The 25447-nt window shown below is 37.0% G+C and overlaps 1 long non-coding RNA gene across 1 annotated transcript; it reads right to left on the bottom strand.

Annotated features, from left to right (window-relative positions):
• Positions 1-6520: 6520 nt before the first annotated feature.
• Positions 6521-24787, bottom strand: LOC120355627. Its single transcript, XR_005573691.1, has 3 exons — positions 24370-24787; positions 23639-23989; positions 6521-7048 (listed from the first exon to the last, which is right to left on the bottom strand). It is a non-coding gene; the product is annotated as an uncharacterized LOC120355627 (long non-coding RNA).
• Positions 24788-25447: the final 660 nt, after the last annotated feature.

Below are 25447 nucleotides of genomic sequence, written 5' to 3'. Positions count from 1 at the left end.
ATATTCAAGTCAAAGGTAATAATTTTGTAGCATTTGCGTTTTCTTTGCAGAGTCTAAGTGCATCGAGATCGGTTGTGGAACAAGACCTATCAGCACGCCAAGTGGAGAACCGACCTAAGCCTGTTATTTTAGAAAAGATTAACAATCATCTTACTCCAGAACCGAGGTTTATCAAGAAAGTCCGTCAGAGAATTCTTTTAAAAAGTTCTATAACCTCCAGCAGTAATATATCTCAACACCTGGCAGCATTCTCCTTCTTTGTGTCTGTGTGAGAGAGCTTTGTAACACGTTGCCCCCACTCCCCTCCACTGACAATCTTCCAAAGTCGTATGTTGTGTATTACGGAGATGTGCTCATTACAACAGCATGAAGCGAAATGACATGGCACATCCAATTGTGCACGAATCTATCTATGCTACAAACTGTGGAAGGAGAAATGGGTTTCTCCTCTTCATGTTAAAGGTAATATCTCACAGACTTTAGTGTCATTGACTTTTTTGTTGGCGATTAAGAAGGCACTGGCTGATGATTCATTCATATGTACAATATGAAGTATTGTAAAGAGTTATGAATAAAGTGTTATAATTTTTAATGAATTCATGAGTTAATTTATTATTAAAGAACCAAGGTTACAACAGAATGGCGCAGTCGAGAGATAATAAGTAACCTACATTACCTGAGTTTGGATATTGGACTAATCTACTACAATTTCTTACAAGAGTGACATCGAACGTTTGGAATCAGACTTTACTCACCATAGTTACTAAGCAAAGTGGATTGACTCAAACGTTAATCAATAAGAATGCCAGTGATAATCGTTAAAAAGCGGTAAGTGAATCCCATTGCACATATTGATGAATCTCTGGAAGACTTTGACTCGTAAACTGATAGGTTAGCTGCCTACTTTGATGTTCAAAATGTACCAGAAAATCAAAAGGTTCTGTGTTTTATTTCGCTTATTGGACCAAAACTTTCCAGTCTCCTGGAAACTAACTCCATTATACCAGAGACAGTTGCATCCAAGACTTTTAACGATTTGAAAACACTGTTGAAAAATTCATTCAAGTCCGGCACCATTGGTTATTATAAATTATTCCAGCTTGTCATACGTTTATCAAGCGCAAACAACAAGAAGGTGAATCAATGAGCATTTATTTGTCTGATTTGCATAAGTTAGCTGTCCCATGTAAATAAAATAATGATACATTGTCAACAATGCTGAGAGATATCTTTGTTAGTGGCCTACGTTCAAAATCAATATTCTAGATAGACTTTTTGAAGAGGACGATATTAGGGTGCGTACACAAAGAAAGCTGGTTGCCGGCGCCGGAAAACCAGCCGCTGTAAGCGCGTCCCGGCTTGAGAAGAACTTAAGGGTGCGTACACAAAGAAAGCTGGTTGCCGGCGCCGGAAAACCAGCAGCTTGCTCCTCGAGCTTATAAGCGCGGTAAAAGCTTGAAGCCGTACATAAAGAAAGCTGGTAACAAGCGCGACAAGTCAGTTCACTTTGAGCAGCGCAATTTATTGAGATTGCAAAAGACTGTTTCTCCCTATGGAACTTTCCCAATGCCTTAGGATGTGTTGATGGGAAAACATTAAAGTAAAGTGCCCAAAGAAGACAGGCTCGATGTTCTGGAGTTACAAACATCATTTCTCTATGATACTGCAAGGATTAGTTGACGCTAATTACCGTTTTGTGTCATTGATGTTGTGCTTGTGGTAAGCAAAACGATGGTAGTGTATTTGAAGCATCTGATTTGTTTAGACTAATGCATACAAATAAACTTGAGATCCCTCCTCCATCATTTTTACCTGGTACTAATGTCAAAGCACCGTATGTATTCGTTGCAGATGATGCATATCCTCTGATGACTAACCTCCTGAAGCCTTACACTAGGGTTCAACTAAGCCTAGACGAAGAAATATTCAATAAGAGAGTATCCCGTCTGAGAAAGTCTGTTGAGTGTACGTTTGGAATTCTGTTCGCTAAGTGGAGAATTCTATCTACCATGATTGAAACTGATATCAAAGTAACAGAGGATTTAGTAAAGTGTATGTGCCTGTTACTAAACATCATTATTGACCGAGAGGGCATACACCACCATTTAACTGAGGCAGTAGTCATTCCTGTGTCCAAAAGAAGAGAAAGACACTTGGGAAGACCGACAATCGTAGCAACAAGTGTGAGAGAAACGTTCAAGGACATATTTTGCTAACACCCGTTGGTTTTCCACTGACTAAAGGAAAAACTAAGATGAAAAAGACTGATTGTTCACTGTACTTTCGTACGTTATCAATATTATGCTGTATATTTAGTTTATTAATTGAGTTGCTTTTTGAGTTGATATATAATGATGAGATATAATAATGATGTTTAGTAACATAAGTTTTATTATATCGCTGTAAGCTCTCAAAATATTAATAAATATTTATGTTGAAATATCTAATTGTTGATTAAAACTCACCTTCGGCTTCCAATTCAGTAGCTATCTCCTTCCTACACTTATCTACATACACTCTGTTCGCGTGCAACTTCTCCCGTTTATCCCAAATCGCCTTCTTTTGAAAAACTTTGGAAATTAAATCATCTGTATCAACCATCTTTAAAACTACTGCACAGTACACACTACGCTAACCAACTGCAGTACAGAGACTGTACTGGAGACTGTACGCACAGTACAGAGACCACTCGCAGACTGAGCCAGTTGCTGGAAACCGGCTACAAGAATGTTCTCTTCATACTTTTTGCCGGTTGACGCCGGCAGCTCGCGCTTGTTGCGCTTGTTGAGCCGGCACCGGCGTTTACTGTGTACGGGCACACTTGAAACCATGTTAGGGTGCGTACACAAAGAAAGCTGGTTGCCGGCGCCGGAAAACCAGCCGCTGTAAGCGCGTCCCGGCTTGAGAAGAACTTAACATGGTTTTAAGTGTGCCCGTACACAGTAAACGCCGGTGCCGGCTCAACAAGCGCAACAAGCGCGAGCAGTCTCCAGTACAGTCTCTGTACTGCAGTTGGTTAGCGTAGTGTGTACTGTGCAGTAGTTTTAAGATGGTTGATACAGATGATTTAATTTCCAAAGTTTTCAAAAGAAGGCGATTTGGGATAAACGGGAGAAGTTGCACGCGAACAGAGTGTATGTAGATAAGTGTAGGAAGGAGATAGCTACTGAATTGGAAGCGAAGGTGAGTTTTAATCAACAATTAGATATTTCAACAATAAATATTTATTAATATTTTGAGAGCTTACAGCGATATAATAAAACTTATGTTACTAAACATCATTATTATATCTCATCATTATATATCAACTCAAAAGCAACTCAATAATAAACTAAATATACAGCATAATATTGATAACGTACGAAAGTACAGTGAACAATCAGTCTTTTTCATCTTAGTTTTTCCTTTAGTCAGTGAAAACCAACGGGTTGTTAGCAAAATATGTCTTGAACGTTTCTCTCACACTTGTTGCTACGATTGTCGTCTTCCCAAGTGTCTTTCTCTTCTTTTGGACACAGGAATGACTACTGCCTCAGTTAAATGGTGGTGTATGCCCTCTCGGTCAATAATGATGTTAGTAACAGGCACATACACTTTACTAAATCCTCTGTTACTTTGATATCAGTTTCAATCATGGTAGATAGAATTCTCCACTTAGCGAACAGAATTCCAAACGTACACTCAACAGACTTTCTCAGACGGGATACTCTCTTATTGAATATTTCTTCGTCTAGGCTTAGTTGAACCCTAGTGTAAGGCTTCAGGAGGTTAGTCATCAGAGGATATGCATCATCTGCAACGAATACATACGGTGCTTTGACATTAGTACCAGGTAAAAATGATGGAGGAGGGATCTCAAGTTTATTTGTATGCATTAGTCTAAACAAATCAGATGCTTCAAATACACTACCATCGTTTTGCTTACCACAAGCACCAACATCAATGACAACAAAACGGTAATTAGCGTCAACTAATCCTTGCAGTATCATAGAGAAATGATGTTTGTAACTCCAGAACATCGAGCCTGTCTTCTTTGGGCACTTTACTTTAATGTGTTTCCCATCAACACATCCTAAGGCATTGGGAAAGTTCCATAGGGAGAAACAGTCTTTGCAATCTCAATAAATTGCGCTGCTCAAAGTGAACTGACTTGTCGCGCTTGTTACCAGCTTTCTTTATGTACGGCTTCAAGCTTTTACCGCGCTTATAAGCTCGAGGAGCAAGCTGCTGGTTTTCCGGCGCCGGCAACCAGCTTTCTTTGTGTACGCACCCTTACGTGTTATTTTGTTATTCATTTGGTATGTGAATAATCTAAATTTGAAATTTTATGTTTTCAAATATTTGGACTGAAAATTTGACTTGAATTCAAGTGTGTGGAACATAACCTTGCTCTATACTGTCAATAAATCATCTATTTTTTATCACTGTACGGTTCATTTTTTTAGCAAATTGCCTATGTTGAAGTGTGCTATAAAGGTACCATAGCTGCTAAAAATTTAATTGGTCACTTTAACATTTTCTTCATGTAGGCTACAATTCTTACTTGTTGAATGTGTGGCAGAGACCAGAGAGTTAGACCTCACGCATGCGCAGTTGTACTACTTTCTATCAGTTGGTTTTAAATATTTAGCTTATTTTTGTACAGATCTTGCTCTGCTCTGTCAACTGTAAACTCTCCTGTCTTTGCAAATTTTATACTTTTCCAGTAATTGCGAGTGAGTGAGTAAGACTAGCATTTTATTAGTACAATAAGTTCGAACAGTTGGGGTTCCCCCTAAGTGGCCTACATAGATACGATTGCAGGTTCATTGGAATTCTGAGAGATAGCTCATATCTTAAGGCTGGATATGGGAGGAGGCGCAATGCAGCACAGCAAGCAAAGAAAGAAGATTATATTGGTCTTTTGGATATCTCACCTTTGCCTGAAATCAAATGAAACATTAAATTTATGAAAGCAATTTTCTAATTGGAAGGAATTTTATGAGTGATAGTAAATAATATAACAATAAACCAATACAAGAGAGTATTCAAGGACCCTACATAGTACTGAACGATTATCAAACTGTAGCCTATCAATGAGAATGATTGCTCCTATTTACAATTTATTCCAAGTATTTCTCAACGGGGTGATTTAATACTGGTCATATTGAAATAAATATGGTTTGATCTAATCAAAATATTTAAAAAAATCATAAAATTAAAACCACTAACTAATAGTTTTTACAAGTTTGAGGTTAACCAGCAATGGTAACAGTTCAATCACCTGTTAGTGTTTGAAAATGATAAACATTTAAATTATACACACTAAAAATTGCAATCACTGTTATATTGGGGTTATTAATAGGGCCTGACATAAAATCTTAAAACTGCTTCAGTTATTCTTGAATATATTTTGTAGGTAAGTTTTGTGCCTGACCTTTTAAAAGATGATGAAGATAATTTTGAATAAAATTTAGAATTAGAAATAGGCAGACACATCTAGAAAATACCTAAGTCTATACCTAATTCATGCAGGTGACGGGCTAGGTCAAGAAAACTCAAATCTTGCCATGCCTGATTTAATAGGTTTATACTATAGAATAACACTACATTTGAAATAATTGAAAAAAATACAAACAGCTTCAATAAACATGGCAACTAAAAGTGAACAACAGAAACAACAATTTCATGTTACTTTGTTGACATTCTTCATCTGATTTGGGGGCGCATCACTATCCTTCGTTAGATAGCAATACGTCATAAAACCAAACAATATCAGTCATAAAATAACAAATTAATTTCAACATGAATTACTCAAGAAAGAAAAGCCCGTTGAACCCAAATTTCGTCGATAGTAACCATATAACCCATTTCATATAATTTTGAATCCCTACTTTTGATTGGCATCTCGAATGAACCTTTGTTTCACTACACTGCACTTTCGTTGGTCTGTACGGTGCTTTATCATCGGGGTTACAGTACTTGTCTTGGCGGTGAACTTTTACCGGTTGAATTAGGCTTGACGGCGACGTCCTCTACGTCACTAGACCTGTTCTGAAAGGGTGTCTTGAAGCGGTGTTACATAAAATTGCGGAACCAAGTGGTGGTAGCACATGAAGCTGGTTGGGGACACACATGAACCGCTGTAAATAAATGTATTACAGCATTAATTTCTAACTCTTCCTACAATTCATCAAAAGCTAAAACAGGAGTTTATTCTGTTATTTAATTTAGATTTTATCTTGACGTTCTGATTTCATTCTCAAAATAACAGATTGAATTAAAACGAATTTACTTGCCAGAGTGTCATTAATATACAATGCAACATTTATGAAAACACCCGTTGTAACGATATTAATGGTTAAGGTTGATTGACCGTCTCCGTTTATATAATAATTACTAACATTATTTATATTCGAATACCCTTTTTTTATATGAGAGCAACTAGTTAAACGTACGGATACAATCAATCAAACATACCAAATTAATTTACTCGATTCTCACTATATACTTGGTGTGACGAGGATTATTCAAAATTCAAAAACAGTAGTGGTAGTCAGTTGTATAATTTACAAAAAACAGAAAAATATTAAAGAGCAATACAAAAAACTATTTGAGATGAATATTCCCCAGAATTCAAACTTTACAATATTAATAACGGTTTAAAGATTTTACGAATTAATAAATTTTAGAAATTATAAATTTTAAATTCTACAAATACCTGTATGCACATATCACAGAAGTGAGGAGCCCCAAACACTTGTATTATTTTAGATTATCGATGTATTTATTTGAAAACTTTTCACACTCATATAATTTTCATGTTTAATTTTTTCGCGCACAAATTAACTTCCCCCAGAAATCCCTATCTTCTTCTGATTTTGGGCTGGATCTGCTGGATTATAATCCTTTTTGTAATTTGCTCGTAATCCAGGTGGTGAATTGTAGGCGACTTCGAACGGAGCTCTTATGTGAATTTGAAGCTATAGGAACAGGAAGGCAGTTGATGATAAAGTTGTAGTCTGGATGGCCTGTAGTTGAAATTCTGGTAGTGGTAAAGCTGGGACCGCTGTTAGGATAAAACAATATAAACCAACTTAGTTTACTCATAATATTACTAATTATCCTGTTAATGATGAACAGAAAACTCAAAAAGGATTCGATAGTAACAATTTAAAACATAAGTCATGAATTAAAGATTAATGAAAATACATTATTCAGAATAAAATCCATCATTGCTAGTTCAAAAGAAATAATTCGAATATTACCAAAAACATTAGATTCCAACAAATTAGGATTAATAATTGGAATTATAATTATGTTGATAGAAACTTGAGTAACTCAAATCGTCCCATTATATTTTGAAAATTCTACATTATATACTCAAATATGATAAAAAAATATAATTTAATCAATATAAAGAAATACATAAATCTAATTACCTTTTTAAAGCGGATTGGTCGCAAATTTGAAGATTTTACATTTCTGTTTCACTAATGACTGTGGTATTTAACATATGAAGAAAACTAAAAAAGGAGGAAACTTTCACAGAATGACTACCATTTTCATTTAGTAATTAATTAAGATATTTACTTTTTACATTTTTAAAGAAATAGGAGAAAATTCTCCCTAAAAAAAACTAATTCCACCGAATATGTCTGTATCGTACCATGATTCAGGACAGACTAATGAGCAAAGCAGAGGCACGATAATCTTGGTCAGAAGGCCTACGTAACTGACAATATTCTGCGAGAATAAAATCGAAGAGGAAGGGAGAAAGTGAAAGAGAAAGCTATTGAAAATTCATTATAAAGGACAAGGACAGAAAAAGGAGAACGCACAAAGGCTACTATCAGACAGAAAATGCAAGTAAAATAATGAATATCTTTCAAACTGACAAACAAGCTCTGTCTCATTCAACTTATAATAAAATTAGAGTGAGGTGTTGTTTGTTGGAAATAATAATCCTGAATAACAAGATAAATACTAGATATTAGTTGTGCATGTAACATTTTGTTACATATCTCTCCCTTCTCCTTAGAATTTTACATTAGTATAAAAAAAAAATTGAACCAAAATCTTAAAATTTAATTTAAAAGCTGAAGGAAACTACTTAAGGGACAAACCTTGTGAAGAATTTTTTTGTTTTCATTCTATATAGTGAAATCAAAGTTTACCTAAACAAAATAAAATAATAATGTTTTCAAATATATAGACCATTCTATCTATAAAAAATTTCAAAGTTTGATGATTGTCAAAGATGCAGCACCTTGTCAGAGGTAAACATAACAAAAACTAAAAGAAACAGAGTCACCAATTAATGTTTGGGTCGGCCGCCCTCGCATCAAAAGGAACGCTGTTCTCAAAAGAAAAGAAATGATACACAGAAAACGCGTCCGTAATCAGTGCATCAAGAAACAAAATCAAACTACCTAAGAAAGGCTCAATAACAATCTACCTCAACTCGACAATCATCATACTTTGTCTTTACTAACAATCTTGCTTTCGAATTAGCAAAATAATATATCCAATTCAATACAATGTTTTTCAGTAAGAATTATTTAAAGAGATACAAACTATTCAGTTGACAAAACCTTAATACAGTATCAATCAAAATCTACATGACTATGCAGTACCTAACCTAATACTTTATAATATACAAAATACCTTTGAAATATCATAATCAATTCTATTAACAATGTACTTTCATTGTTAGTAAATAGACTCTTTACATATACAGACCAAATTAATACCATAATCAATAAACAATTTACTATCACCCCCTTTTTTTTTTTTTTTTTACTACATATCGACAATATAATAATTACATTTGTACATTTCTCATATTATAAAAGAGAGAAAGAAAGAAGCAAAACTAATCCAATTACGTAAGGTGGCGCGCTACACCAGTTTGGTAATAGATAGTAAAGCCATGTTCAAGTCAAGCTGATAACCTTGACCTAGTGAGCATCCTATGCATTAGTGGAAACGGAGTATTCCTCTTTATATTGCAAAACTTGCAAGCTGAAGTTAGTAAAGCAGAAAGAAGACAACTACTGAAACAGTTAGCTGATAGACATTCCATTCCAGATAAGGCGGTGAAATACTAGTGATATTTTTCAAATGACTAACGTGAGCTTTTTGAACAAATTTACCGGTAGAGAGGACACACTAATTCTACAGTTACATCAGACAAGAAGCTTCTTATCAAAAGAGGCCTTTATAACGCTGATTTAACTTACTACAAATTCTCTGAGCCTTGTCACTTAATAAGTGAGCTTTAATCCAAACCAATCATTAATAGCCCAGTCAATAAAGGTTTTTTCGATCCGAAAATTAAATAAAAGCTGAATTTCCCACCATCGATAGAACCCTCCCAGAGGGTCATTCTCCCAAAAGTCCCAAGAAATCCCCTTGGAGCTTTCCGCCCCAGCCCCCTAAAACATGAAAAATGCAGGTAAACACGAGAAATCAATTTCTCTATAACCATTGATCGGAAACAGTTCTATTATATGCCATTCGATTTGTTACATTATGGACTACAATATTGGTTATATTAATTTTTCAATAAAATTACAGTTTTCTTGATAAAATAATATATATGTAAAATTTGAGGGGTTTGCGATTTGATTTTTTTGTTTTCTTCGATTAACTTCAAAGTAAATAGTTTTAAAGAAAAATGAGCCGAATAATAAATATAGCCACTCTCATTGCAAATCCATTGATGTATATTGTTATGTATTTGCGATTCGATTTGACGCCGTGGAAGGGGAAACAGTCGACGCGGAACGGCGCGGTTGACTCTCTTAGCTATATTGAACAGCAAACTGGAAATATTATCTCTGTAACCATCAATCGGAAAAAAATCTATCATATGTCATTCGATTCGTTAGATTAAGGACTACAATATAGTCGGATTCATTCCCTCAATAAATCGAACAGTTACCTTGATAAAATAATAATGTAAAAATTTAGGGATTTTTCGATTTGTTTTTTTGTTTTCTCCGATTAACTTCGAAGCAAGTAATTTTAAAGAACAATGTGACAGATAATTATTGTAGCCACATTCATTGCGAATCCTGATTCATATTGTTATGTATTTGCGATCCAAGTTGACGCTGTGGAAGGGGAAACAGCCGATGCGGCTGATTCCCTTCACCATAGTAAACAGAATAATACTGCTGTCTACATTGCATCTCATTTACACTATGGCGCTCGAAACAATAATTTGTCTATTGTTTTGACATGCGCTGTATATAGATTTTACTTTTCAATACTCTAAAAAAATTACAATTTTCTTGATTCAACCATGCTCATGATAAAAATCAAGATTTCGTTGTTTGCTCACAGAATTTATTATATTAATTGAAGTGTGTCTTCTCCATACGAGTCAGAGGTAACACAATTGATAACTCTAGTTTCAGATATTGATGTTTTTCAACGAAGTTTCATGATATATTATGTGTCCGACTCCTTCATCTTATTTTTATTTTGTGAAAAATTAAGATTCAAAATTTCTTTTCATAGCTTTTCTTGTGTTTTATCTTGTTTCATCACTCTTTATAATTTAAACACTTGATAATGGAATAAATATCATCAGATCACGTGAACAAATAAAAAAAAACAAAATAAAAGGGTGGGCCTACCTGAGATACTATATGATAACACTGTACTCCTGATAAGTTAATATTTTCAAGCTGAAAGTAGATTAATTTGTTGCACATTCGGTTCAAATATTCACAAATGCAACTTTTCTAGGTACGAATTTCAAGGCTCATAAAATGACTTTTTCTCAATCACAGGCAGAAATTCCAAGATCTCATAATAGTAATTTAATGAAAATTGTTTGTATTGTACATTGTTCGACGTAAGATAAGCTACATCTTAAGGTAATCAACTTATTTAGGATTATCATGTTTATGAATGAAGCAAGACTGTGATAGAAGATTAGTCAAACTGAAATATAAACATTATATACAATGCATATTCTGATCAACTATAATTACAAATGATAGTATCAAGCCGAAATGAATTGAGCAACTGAATTTCAAAGTTACTATCAACTGTTCAAATCGCACTGTGATTTCCTTTTACTTCCAAATGGATTGATTGCCTCACTCGTAACAATTATTGTAAAAAAAACAGTGGAATGTGAACGTCATCCAAATAGCATTTGAATTTCAATTTATTTTCAGATCATGAAATTCATAAAAAACTAATTCTTGAGAGAATAGTGATGAATTGCAAACAGTGCAAGTAACATTGATACAAAGCGATACAATGAAAATCAACATCGATTAATTTAATACTGGACTTATCAAATTTATATTACCGTTAATTTATATTAGTTATAAAGCTTTTAAAATGTAAAACCAACATTTTAAATTTTCTCTACTGGAGCAAAACATCGATAGAAAATAAAGAAGACCCATTATAAACACAATATACTTGTGTACTAGAATTTACTTGAACGAACTCACCACTTCAACCCTTCAATGATCACAATGAACTAGAATGGTATAAAAACCATGAAATTGATAATCAGGTACATTTTTCAAATAGCTTCACCCAACCAAATCTGTGAATGCCAAGTCATAAGAAATCATGTTCAATAGATTTAATTGAATGCTTCAAATAGAAAATGATCTATTCTTTTGGTGCCCTAATAAAAATCCATTTCAATCAACATTAATCGACATAAAGAAAAGCTTCTGCCAACCTTGTGTAATGAATGACAAGATGCGAGTGGAGGTGAAAAATCGAATATGTTAACAAAAATAATAGAAGATGATGAATCATCTTTCAATTAATCTTATACGGTAGGGTACTTTGTGGTTAAATGTGAAACACTTTCATGATTTTCCTACCTTTTATGCATGCTTACTCTTCCTTAATTTGTATGTTTGCATGGCTTTCATCTTCAGAATCTACTGAATTTTTATATTGGACTGTATAAAATAATGTAGATTCAACTAGTAAGAACGGAAGATAAGCTACTTTACAGAGAGAATCATAGAAAGTTTCAACTCAACAAGCCCAATGTATAAATTTTTTTATGCCTCAGCCGTCATATATATTTGGCTCAACTGAAGGTATATTATCAACCTGGCTTGGAGAATTATCACGTACACCCTGAGTAGCTTCAGAGGTGGGTGATTGATACCCAGGTGTTGCTCCTGGATGACTTCGCTCAGTCGTAATGTGGGCGGGGAAAGGAGGCAAGTCGAAGTTCCTCTTCCTTCTTCTTTGTGCCTCAGTTGGCGTGAACAGCACCTCCTAGTGCTTCTGACGGCGTGAAGGTCGCTCTCTTCTCTGATGACACCACTTTGATGTAATTTTGTATCGGCCTTACGGCCTCGGTTCCGCTCCAGTGAAGTAGGAAAAGGAAGGACAGACAGGATAGGACGGCAGACACGGTCCGCTGTGCCCTGGGAGGAGGAAGAATAGGGACGGCAGACAACGGTCCGCTGTGCCTGGGGAGAGGAAGAATAGGGACGGCAGACAACGGTCCGCTGTGCCCTGGGGAAATGGGAGGACAGGGACGGCAGACAACGGTCCGCTGTGCCCTAGGGAGAAGGAAGAATAGGGACGGCAGACAACGGTCCGCTGTGCCCTGGGGAATGGGAGGACAGGGACGGCAGACAACGTCCGCTGTGCCCTAGGGAGATGGGAGGACAGGGACGGCAGACAACGGCCCGCTGTGCCCTGGGGAAATGGGAGGTCAGGGACGGCAGACAACGGTCCGCTGTGCCCTAGGGAGATGGGAGGTCAGGGACGGCAGACAATGGTCCGCTGTGCCCTGGGGAGATGGGAGGACAGGGACGGCAGACAACGGTCCGCTGTGCCCTCGGGAATGGGAGGACAGGGACGGCAGACAACGGTCCGCTGTGCCCTGGGGAAATGGGAGGACAGGGACGGCAGACAACGGTCCGCTGTGCCCTGGGGAGAAGGAAGAATAGGGACGGCAGACAACGGTCCACTGTGCCCTAGGTAGATGGGAGGACAGGGACGGCAGACAACGGTCCGCTGTGCCCTAGGTAGATGGGAGGACAGGGACGGCAGACAACGGTCCGCTGTGCCCTAGGAGATGGGAGGTTAGGGACGTACGGCAGCCAACGGGCCGCTGTACCAGGGCAGGAGGTCGGGGACGTACGGCAGCCAAGGGCCGCTGTACCAGGAGCAGGAAGGTTGTGAGCGGAATGCTGTGGTCTGGGGCTCGTCCGGCCTTTAAATACTCCCCCAGAGGAGGGGATGGAGTTGTGCCGCCGCCAGAGGCGGTGGAAATCGTCTCGATGCGCGGAAGATGGTGCGCCATCGGTACCTTCCTTATCTCCGCGGTCGGCTAGCGTTGCTGATAGCGAGCGTCTTTCTTCAAATTATTAATTATTTACACATATTTCCGTCACAATTTTATTTGTGACACCCACTCCTACTTGGTGGGGGGGGGGGGTCGGAGCCCTCTATGGCACCACCTTCAAGGCGTGAGCCATCTAGGCATCACCTTAAGAGGTGTACACCTCTCAGGCATCACCTTTAGAGGTGTATGACTCGCTATAAGCTTCATCTATCCTGGTCCACAGGTACATATTTGCATCGTCCATCTGGAAATTGGACTTTTATGTGTGGCTTCCAGCCCGTTTACGCTTACCAGGTGTGAGACTCGGTGACACAACATTGGATCCTTATTCCTTGAGAGTCCTGGTCTGGGATCCTGGGACTGTGAGACTACTTCCTTGATGGTCAAGACTGTGTGTGGCTCTTCTACAACCATATCATGGGGGGTGGTACTAACTTTTCCACATCACTCTCGGAGCTACCACTTGTATTGGTGGCTGGGGCATGAATCGTGGCCTGCCGTTCATACTCAGTCATCTCATCCCTGTGATCCATCACATGTTGCCCCAGGATTCTTGCTTGGATATATGACATCTCTGCCTTTCTATCAATCAAGGCATTGGGTTCGACTCTGTTCAAACCAAACTGCATGAATATCCTTTTGTCGCGATCCTTGTTGTCCTGAGATTCGGATTGTACAGCTGATTGTTGGGACTGCTGTTGTCTCAGCCCCAATAAGAGAGATCGCGACATTATTAGCGGACTTGTAGGATTCGTTGGCGAGGATCCCACTCTACCTCTCTCGTGAATGTGTGAATATTCACCCTGTTTTCACGCATAAATTCCATGCCTAAAAGCAACTCTTGTCCAAGTCCATCCAGTATAGACGCCACTAGTGGAACTGTGATTTGTCCTATAGGACATTAGTTGTCAGCTTCCCATTTAATGGGGTAGATCGTCCATCAGCTAATATTGCGTGGTGATGAGTTGGTACCTTCCTTATCATCCCTATTTTTTGGAGAACTTCATAAACCTCATTACTCATATAATTAGCTTCAGCGCCACTATCTAGCAATGCCCGACACTTTTTACCTCCGATTGTCACAGTAATGAATAGTCTGTTGTCCCTTGATGACTCTTCAATCACAGGAATCCTGTGTGCCGTTCGCATCACTGCTGTCTTGTTCGGAGTTTTATTCTCCTTCTGCACATCACAGACACATATCAGTGCTCTCTTTCCGCTCCTTTTACATGGTGGAATATCGGGACAGTGTGATCTCCAGTGCCCGGTCTCTTGTATTGCCCACACATGGGTTCAGACTCACTAAGAGATGGTCTGTTACTAGTAGGTTATAACTGTCTCAACCTTGAGCCTTGTAATCTTTTTCGTGTCTCAATCATGTGAATCTCGAATTCTGTCGAATTCTTGTGTTGTTTCTCCTCTGCTTTTATTGTTCATACTCCCTCGCGAATTTTTCCAATTCGTTGATACTATGAACATCTGATTGCCGAATATACAATTTGTACCGTGGGAGGAGATTCTTATACACTCTCTGTAATTTATTTCGTCTGTAAAACCTCCTCGACGTCTCATGAGTGTCAGTACATCTTCGAGAAATTCGTCAAACGATTCACCTTCCTTTGCTTCCTTGCCTGAATTAGATTCTCGAGGTCCTCCTCATAGGTAAGTGGGTAGTAGCGTGATCTGAAATCTGTCACGAAATTGTCCCATGATCTCCATTGGTCACGACGATTACGCATCATAGGGTAGTTTTACCAACTAGTAATTCAGGAAGGGCAACTAGTAGTTGGTTGCCAGTGAGCCCATAGGCTTGTGTAGCTGTCTAGCCTTTCTAGAAGCTGGGAGCATCTGATTGGCCGTCGAATGACAGTCTCCAGCTTCTTACTTTGTCACATACCGCCCCTGGGTCCATGAGGGGTTTGTGTGAATGTGGTTCCAACTTCAGCATGAGTACCTTTTGCTGAGTGTCCAGATTCCTCTGCTTCTGCTCACTATTCCGGGTCTTGGGCTGGGATAACGTACAGCCATCTTCTTATGTTGTTCTACTAACAACCTTCTCAACTCAGCAAGTGTTCCAGATGACACTATGCCCCAATCTTGTAGAAGATTGAATGCTTCTTCCTTTTTCAATTTATAGACAGGAAACTCTGGGGCGGCTATCACTCGGGGTTACATCCTCGAACGACTGATCCTCTGTCAGCTCCTGATGTTGAGCATCTGAATCAGACTCTCCCTGTTCACTCATGATTCTTACTTCGTTGCCTCGTGCCCCACATTGGGCGCCAATCTCACGTACACCTGAGTAGCTTCAGAGGTGGGTGATTGATACCCAGGTGTTGCTCCTGGATGACTTCGCTCAGTCGTAATGTGGGCGGGGAAAGGAGGCAAGTCGAAGTTTCCTTCCTTCTTCTTTGTGCCTCAGTTGGCGTGAACAGCACCTCCTAGTGCTTCTGACGGCGTGAAGGTCGCTCTCTTCTCTGATGACACCATTGATGTAATTTTGTATCGGCCTTACGGCCTCGGTTCCGCTCCAGTGAAGTAGGAAAAGGAAGGACAGACAGGATAGGGACGGCAGACAACGGTCCGCTGTGCCCTGGGGAGAAGGAAGAATAGGGACGGCAGACAACGGTCCGCTGTGCCCTGGGGAGAAGGAAGAATAGGGACGGCAGACAACGGTCCGCTGTGCCCTGGGGAAATGGGAGGACAGGGACGGCAGACAACGGTCCGCTGTGCCCTAGGGAGAAGGAAGAATAGGGACGGCAGACAACGGTCCGCTGTGCCCTGGGGAAATGGGAGGACAGGGACGGCAGACAACGGTCCGCTGTGCCCTAGGGAGATGGGAGGTCAGGGACGGCAGACAACGGCCCGCTGTGCCCTGGGGGATGGAAGGTCAGGGACGGCAGACAACGGTCCGCTGTGCCCTGGGGAAAGGGAGGTCAGGGACGGCAGACAACGGTCCGCTGTGCCCTAGGGAGATGGGAGGTCAGGACGGCAGACAACGGTCCGCTGTGCCTAGGGAGATGGGAGGACAGGGACGGCAGACAACGGTCCGCTGTGCCCTCGGGAAAGGGGAGGACAGGGACGGCAGACAACGGTCCGCTGTGCCCTGGGGAAATGGGAGGACAGGGACGGCAGACAACGGTCCGCTGTGCCTAGGGAGAAGGAAGAATAGGGACGGCAGACAACGGTCCGCTGTGCCCTAGGTAGATGGGAGGACAGGGACGGCAGACAACGGTCCGCTGTGCCCTAGGTAGATGGGAGGACAGGGACGGCAGACAACGGTCCGCTGTGCCCTAGGGAGATGGGAGGTTAGGGACGTACGGCAGCCAACGGGCCGCTGTACCAGGGCAGGAGGTCGGGGACGTACGGCAGCCAACGGGCCGCTGTACCAGGAGCAGGAAGGTTGTGAGCGGAATGCTGTGGTCTGGGGCTCGTCCGGCCTTTAAATACTCCCCCAAAGTGGAGGGGATGGAGTTGTGCCGCTGCCAGAGGCGGTGGAAATCGTCTCGATGCGCGAAGATGGTGCGCCATCGGTACCTTCCTTATATCTGCGGTCGGCTAGCGTTGCTGATAGCCGAGCGTTTCTTCAATATTATTAATTATTTAACAATATTTTCCTTCACAATTTTACTTTGTGACAGAATATTAACTGTAGAAAACAGTAAACTCTGCACGTTATGATTTATCAGGAAATTGCCACTGTTAACACTATTGTAATCTATGATTATCTCAGTATTGAGATTCATAACTTATGATAAATTTTAGCATAGAATTATGATCATACACACATATTTTAAATATGTATTATATTATGTAATAGTATGAATATTTATCGGTTGCAAACATATCTTTGTCTGTCATAGAATGCATGATTTAGCACATATATAACAAAACAAAATTATTTTAGAGAATTAAAATGTGAAAAATTAGTTCATCGCATGTCAAAACAATAGACAAAATTGATGTTTCTAGCACCATAGTGTGAATAAGATGCAACTTAGAAAGCAGTAGCCTACTACTGTATTTTATTTGTTACTATGGTGAAGAGAGTCAGCAACGCTGTACCACGTCGACTGTTTCCCTTTCTACAGCGTCAAATCGAATCGCAAATAAATAACAATATACATCAATTGATTCGCAATGAATGTGGCTACATTAATTATTCGTCTAATTTTCTTTAGATTATTGCTTCGAAGTTAATCGGAGGAAAAACAAAAATCAAATCGAAAAACCCCTAAATTTTTACATAATATTATTTTATCAAGGAAACTGTTGATTTATTGAGGGAATGAATCGACTAATATTGTAGTCCTAATCTAACGAATCGAATGACATATAAAAGATTTTTTTCCGATTAATGGTTACAGAGATAATTGATTTCCAGTTTGCTATTACTATGGCTAAGAGAGTAAGCCGCGCCGTTCCGCGTCGATGTTTCCCCTTCCACTGCGTCAATCAAATCGCAAATACATAAAATATACATCATGGATTCGCAATGACAGTGACTACATTAATTATTTGGCTCATTTTCTTTAAAACTACTTGTTCCGAGTTAATCGAAGAAGAAAAAACAAAAAAAAAAATCACAAACCCCCTAAATTTTTACATATATATTTTTTATCAAGAAAACTGTTAATTTTATTAGAAAAATTAATATAACAATATTGTAGTCCATAATGTAACAAATCGAATGGCATATAATAGAACTGTTTCCGATCAATGGTTACAGAGATAATTGATTCTCGTGTTTACCTGCATTTTTATGTTTTAGGGGGCTGGGGCGGAAAGCTCAAGGGGATTTCTTGGGACTTTGGGAGAATGACCCTCTGGGAGGGTTCTATCGATGATGGGAAATTCAGCTTTTATTTAATTTTCGGATCGAAAATGCTTTTTTGGACCTTCATTGACTGGGCTATAATTTTAAACGGCACTGGTTGTCTAGGCTTATCATAAGCACTTTTCTTTGATTGTGCGTTTTTATCAATTGGTTCACGAGCTCTTTTCCATATCTCATAGTATCTTCGGTCACCCTGTCGGGAAGTATCTCACTAAATTCCAAACGTTTAATAACGGATCTCTAGGCTTAAATCTGTACATCAATGAAAAAGGAGTACACTTGTACTACATGAATAGCGGTATTGAAAGCTAACGGTAACAACTATTGATACTCTCATCCCATTTACTTTGATTATTTGAGTGGAAAGCAATCAAAGAACTACGTGATTACGGGGGACCCTTTCCACGACATTTGTGATTGGATAAAAAGGTGAGTAGTATTATGTCAAATCCCCAGTTCAAAGAAAAAATTTTGAATTTTGTTTGATGTAAAGATTTTAGCATTATCCGATACTATCTGTTTAGGAGTCGAAACCTGAACAAAAATTTGTTTGAGAGCCTTGATAATTGAATCAGAGTTTGCTTCACGTAGAGGTAAAAGCCATACATATTTACTGAATACATCAATACAAGAAAATATGTATTCATGATAAGAGAGGAACGAGTAAGAGGGCCTACACTGTATCTATATGAAACAAGGCTAAGGGTTCTTCTTGAATTTAGATGATAAAAATCCATAATTTCCAGCTTGGGCAGGCTTACTTCGACCGCAAACAGTACAAGACCTAACTAAAAAGGTAATATCTTAGTCAAATTTACCAATAAAAATTTTCCAAGACTTTTCCAATAGTTTTAGACACTCCAAGATGAGCTCCGAGAACACTCTCATGATAATATTTGAATATTAAAGGAACAAGAATCTTTGGAACAACAACCTTAAGTTTATCATCCCTATGCATTTTGATCACTAACACTTATTTGATATACTGTAAGGAAATTGATCAGTATATCTTTGATTTTTTATAATTTCAGAAAGAACAGGATCATTTTCTTGATGTTGCCTAATATCAGTAAAAGCAAGAGGAAAATCGGTCATTTTTAGGGTGTTGATCAAACTTAAATGAGTTCATCATATTTTTTCTACAATTTTGTCAAGTTCCCCTAACTCATTGTCATCATGATACAATCTAGATAACGCATCTGCCAAACAATTATCTTTCCCAGCAACATGGTGAGTAACAAACTGGAAAGACATAAGTCTTATCAACCAACGCCCAAGCCTGCCAAGCTGCCGATCTTGCTTAAGTATCCACGCTAGAGCACTATTATCAGTAAGTAAAAGAAATTTTGAATGCTGCAAGTATAGGCGGAATCTTCCATGCCAATGATAGCGGCATAACATTCAATTTCGTGAGTGAATACTTACACTCTTGTTGAGATAATTCTTGGATGCGAACGCGATCGGTTTCAAGACACCATCAATCTCTTGAGAGAGAATCGCAGAAATTGCTAAGGAGCTACGTCAGTTTGTAATACAAATTGTTGGAAAAATCTGCGGTAATTAGAATTGGGGATTCATTATTGCCTTTTTTAATGTTTGAAAAGCCTTTTCATGAACATCTTCCCAAACAACCTGACATCCTTTTTGCGTAATTCGTTCAGGGGCGAAGCGATTTGGGCATAATTTTTAATATACTTGTGAAAATACCCAGTCATCCCAATGAATCTGGCGATAGCTTTAGCATTTTTTGGACGAGGATAATTTCGAATAGAATTGGTTCAGGAAGGATCAATAGTTATCCCATTTTCAGACACTAAGTTACCCAAGAAGGAAATTTGCCTCTTAGCAAAATTTGTTTTTTCTTCTTTCACCGTCAGATAGCCGATATTAAACGTGATAAAACAATATTGATATGCTCCAAATGCGATTCGAAGTCTTTAGAATAGATACAATATCATCTAGATAATGAATCAGAAATTGAACTTGATCCCCTCAAAAAGAGTATCCAAAACAGAAGAGAGGGCTTGGGCACCTATGGATAATCCAAACGGAACTCTAAGAAAATTATAATTAGCAGAAGAAGTACAAAAACTAGTTAAATGTTTACACTTTTCGGAAAGACTAACTGGTAGTAGGATTCATTCAAATCGAGAACAGAAAAATATTTCGCTCCATGGAACCAGTGAAACATATTTTCTATATTTGGCAAAGGAGTAGCATCCAATGCTATTTTGCGATTTAAACTACGAAAATCTACCACTACTCTATGTCCATCATCTTTTTTTGACACAAGAAACAAGGACTAGAATAATTTGAGTTAGATTTTTCAATAATTCTTCTTCAAGCATTTTCTTAATTTTCTGATTTAGAATCTCCATTCTCATAGGATTTAATTGATAGGGAGCTTTCCTCACAGGTCGTTATCAAGTAATCGAATTTCATAATCAACTAGATTACATCGGCCTAATTTGTGCGTTAATACATCACCAAATGATTTAGTAAGGTACCTAATTTTTCCTTTTGAATAGGACTCAAATCTCTTCTCCCTGATCAGTAGAAATCCCATCTATTTTCTTTAGTAATTCTAGTTTAGGATTACCTCCAAAAGAGAATTAACTTGTGGTTTGAAACTGAAATAATATCTATTGTTAAACAGATCTGATACTAATTGAGAATATTGAATGAAATCACAACCTAACACAATAGGAACTGCTAATTCTTCATGAATATAAAATTTAAATTTCCAGCTAAAGTTTTCAATTTTTATTTTAAGCATTACGGTATCCTTTAGTTGCAACTTACTTTTGTTAGCAGTGAACAACATTTGAACATCTTCTTCAATATGCAAATTTTTGTTATTCAAGACTAATTTATCAAATACTGGTTTAGAAATAATACTCCAATCAGCTCCAGAATCTACTAACGCTATTGAGTTTATACTATTATTTCCAATTCACAAAAGACGAAAGGATTTATTTTATTATTTAGTACTTTTATTTTCAACCTATTGAATTCTTCTGTAATTTCTTTTTGCAATCTTCTTGATCTATTATTTCCAATCTATTCCTATTTTTGTTCATGTTCTTGTTTCTATAGAAATTTTTCTTTGGAGAATAAATAGACATCATTTTGTTTTGAGAAATGCTTTTAGGTTTATCCTTCTGGGTTTCTGGGAACCTATTATTCTTCTTTACGCCTAGCCAACTTTTTTTATTGGAGCAAGAAGAAGCATAATGACCTAATTCATTACATACGTAGCATCGTATATTACTCAAATCTCTTGGTTTAGTAAAATTTTGGGTATTTTGATTGGAATTTTCGCATCATTTCTCCTGAAACTAATATTATTAAATTAGTTCTACAATTTCTAGCCAAATGTCCTATACGATTACATCTTTGACATTTTTGTTGAGAAGAAACCACCGTATTAGAAGTATTTTTATGAATTCTCTGATTTTGAGGAACAAAGCTATTTCTTGAATATCAGCATACAAAATATTCTGACTCTCAACTGATATACATTTAAATCATTAAAATTCCTAGGTTTAGATTGAAACACTAGTCGGGACCTCTCTTCTGGGTTAAGTCCAGAGCAAATATCATTTACTATTTCTCTTCAGATTCATTCATTCTCAGTAATTTGGCGGCATTCTTAATTGCTAGGATGTATGTTGCAAGTGGTTCATCACTTAACTGTAATCGATAGTACTGTTCCCTTTCGATGACTGAGATAGCCTAGCTGGGATAAAGAAATGCAAGATATCACTATGAAATCATCAAAGGTTTTGTATCTTTAATAGCAATATATAACCTTTCAGAAAGTGAGCCAACAGTAGAAGACTGAACGATTTGGAACAAGTTTCGATCCAAAAAGTTTGATCTTTCTTTTATTGTTAAGCATAATTCAATGAACTTCAATAGTTTATCTACACTCAACCCATCAGTAATTGGGAGTTCCTTATTATATTCAATAGGATTCGGTAACTTATTATAAAGATTACAAGATAGAGAACTAGAGGCAATAGTAGATGTATTCAGTATACGAGAAGCATTTGTATTCAATGAGTTTGCTATATTTTCATGAACAATAGCCCTTGTCTGCGATCTAGTTTCATTTTCTACTGTTTCACTCATCTTACAATTATTGCCACTATCATTCAATTGAATTATGGGTATATGAACGATTTTGCGATTGACCTTGACATGGTTCATTACTCCTAGAACTAGTGGCCATATCTGCCTCAAATATTTATTTTTACTAAGTTCGGAAGTATTATTTTCTGCAATGCTTTGATTTAATGAAATAAGAGATGTTCTTCTACTATTTATCTAGTGGTATCTTCTGATTTGTGAGCGTTTAGTTGTTCATTTAAGGAATTTGGATTTACAAATTCCGGCAACACAACTTATCAACGTTAGGAGAAGTAGGTCGACTAAAATACTCTTTTAAATCAATGAGTTGAGTGAAAATAGCTTGCGTCTTAGAAATTCTATCTTCAATTTCGTTGATAAGTTGTTGATTTTCAACTTCTTTAGCATAAAACAACAGGTGAACGATTCTGTGTAAGATATGCAAAAAAAAGGTAAGACCTTTTGTTGTATTAGTATATTTATCAATATTACTAGTAGTTGAAATACCGCTTAAAAATTAAGCTTCATTCTGCAATAGAGAGTCTATCTTTTCTAGTGCTTCTCTACTTGACTCTTCATCATAATTGATTTTGAAAATTTTTGGCTCAGGAACAATAATTGATGCTCTATACTTTCCCCTAAGGGTATCAACATCACAATCGCTAACGGAATAAGTTGTAATTCCTAAAGTTTTGAGTTCAAACAACAAATTCTCTTTTACCAAATAATTTGGATAGAATTTTCGATTTGGAATAAGATTAAAATTAAATTTTTCATCAACATATCTTTTGATATCCCAATAATTCACTTTAGTATCAGATGAAACCATACCTTTTGGTGAAGCCATTTAGATCAACCATATTATAAAAATTTCTAACTCTCCCTCCGCCAAACAAAGCATACAATGAGAAAAGAGTAAAAGTTACATATAATGAATTAGAGAGTAAGCGCAGTTTGTAGCGATATTTAATGGTTAAGGTTGATTGAACGTCTCCGTTTATATAATAATTACTAACAATTATTTATATTCGAATACCTTTTTTTATATTGAGAGCAACTAGTTAAACGTACGGATACAATCAATCAAACATACCAAATTAATTTACTCGATTCTCACTATATACTTGGTGTGACGAAGGATTATTCAAAATTCAAAAACAGTAGTGGTAGTCAGTTGTATAATTTACAAAAAACAGAAAAATATTAAAGAGCAATAAAAAAACTATTTGAGATGATATTCCCCAGAACTCAAACTTTACAATATTAATAACGGTTTAAAGATTTTACAAATTAATAAATTTTAGAAATTAATGAATATTAAATTCTTCAAATACCTGTATGCACATATCGCAGAAGTGAGGGGCCCCAAACACTTGTATTATTTTAGATTATCGATGTATTTATTTGAAACTTTTCACAATCAATATAATTTTCACGTATTATTTCATTTCGCACACAAATTAACTTCCCCCAGAAATCCCTATCTTCTTCTGATTTTGGGCTGGATCTGCTGGATTACTAATCCTTTTTGTAATTTGCTCGTAATCCAGGTGGCGAATTGTAGGCGACTTGAAACGGAGCTCTCATGTGAATTTGAAGCTATAGGAACCAGGAAGGCAGTTGATCTAAAGTTGAAGTCTGGATTGCCTGTAGTTGAAATTCTGGTAGTGGTAAAGCTGGGACCGCTGTTAGGATAAAACAATATAAACCAACTTAGTTTACTCATAATATTAATAATTATCCTGTTTACTGATGAACAGAAAACTCAAAAAAGGATTCGATAGTAACAATTTAAAACATAAGTCATGAAAAAAGATTAATGAAAATTACATTATTCAGAACTAAAATCCATCATTGCAAGTTCAAAAGAAATAATTCGAATATTACCAAAAACATTAGATTCCAACAAATTAGGATTTAATAATTTGAATTATAATTTATGTTGATAGAAACTTGAGTAACTCAAATCGTCCCATTATATTTTGAAAATTCTAACATTATATACTCAAATATGATAAAAAAATATAATTTAATCAATATAAAGAAATACAATAAATCTAATTACTTTTTTAAAGCGGATTTGGTCACAAATTTGAAGATTTTACATTTCTGTTTCACTAATGACTGTGGTATTTTAACATATGAAGAAAACTAAAAACGGAGGAAACTTTCACAGACTGACTACCATTTTCATTTAGTAATTAATTAAGATATTTACTTTTCACATTTTTAAAGAAATAGGAGAAAATTCTCCCTAAAAAAAAACTAATTCCACCGAATATGTCTGTATCGTACCATGATTCAGGACAGACTAAATGAGCAAAGCAGAGGCACGATAATCTTGGTCAGAAGGCCTACGTAACTGATAATATTCTGCGAGAATAAAATCGAAGAGGAAGGGAGAAAGTGAAAGAGAAATGCTATTGAAAATTCATTATAAAGGACAAGGACAGAAAAAGGAGAACGCACAAGGGCTACTATCAGACAGAAAATGCAAGTAAAATAATAAATATCTTTAAAACTGACAAACAAGCTCTGTCTCATTCTAACTTATAATAAAATTAGAGTGAGGTAGTTGTTTGTTGGAAAGTTGGAAATAATTCCTGAATAACAAGATAAATTACTAGATATTAGTTGTGCATGTAACATTTTGTTACACCGTAAAAATTAATATAATGCTTTTAGAAAATGAATACTTCATTAATTATTATGTTAACTTTTATATAAATTGATTTAATACTCTTAGAAAAGGAATAATTCAGATTGAAATGATGCTAACTTATATGATATTTTTCGTTTGGTTTGCGAAATCAAATATAATTTTCCATATAGTAGCTCACCTAGTATTGTTGGAAACTTGTGCGCTAGCCAACATTTATTTTATTTATTATTTATGAACTATAGGACGCAATCCAAGTGTAAACAACGGGCATTCGCCCAAAACTGCTCAGAACCTTAATTTAAAATGAACAGTCCAGAGTTTATGATTTGATTTACCTACAAATACAAGTCCAAAAACGAGTATCAACTAGAATTATGAATTTATCACAAAACAAAACAAGACACTTTATAACACAATAAAAGAAAAAAATACTGAAAATTTCACTTTAAGGTAAAAATAATGTTTGCCCTATAAGATTCAT

This window comes from Nilaparvata lugens, unplaced genomic scaffold (genome assembly GCF_014356525.2).
Source record: "Nilaparvata lugens isolate BPH unplaced genomic scaffold, ASM1435652v1 scaffold3760, whole genome shotgun sequence".
NCBI classification, from domain to species: Eukaryota; Metazoa; Arthropoda; class Insecta; order Hemiptera; family Delphacidae; genus Nilaparvata; species Nilaparvata lugens.
The sequence above is the reverse complement of the archived record's forward strand: the minus strand, read 5'-3'. Positions and strand labels throughout refer to the sequence as shown.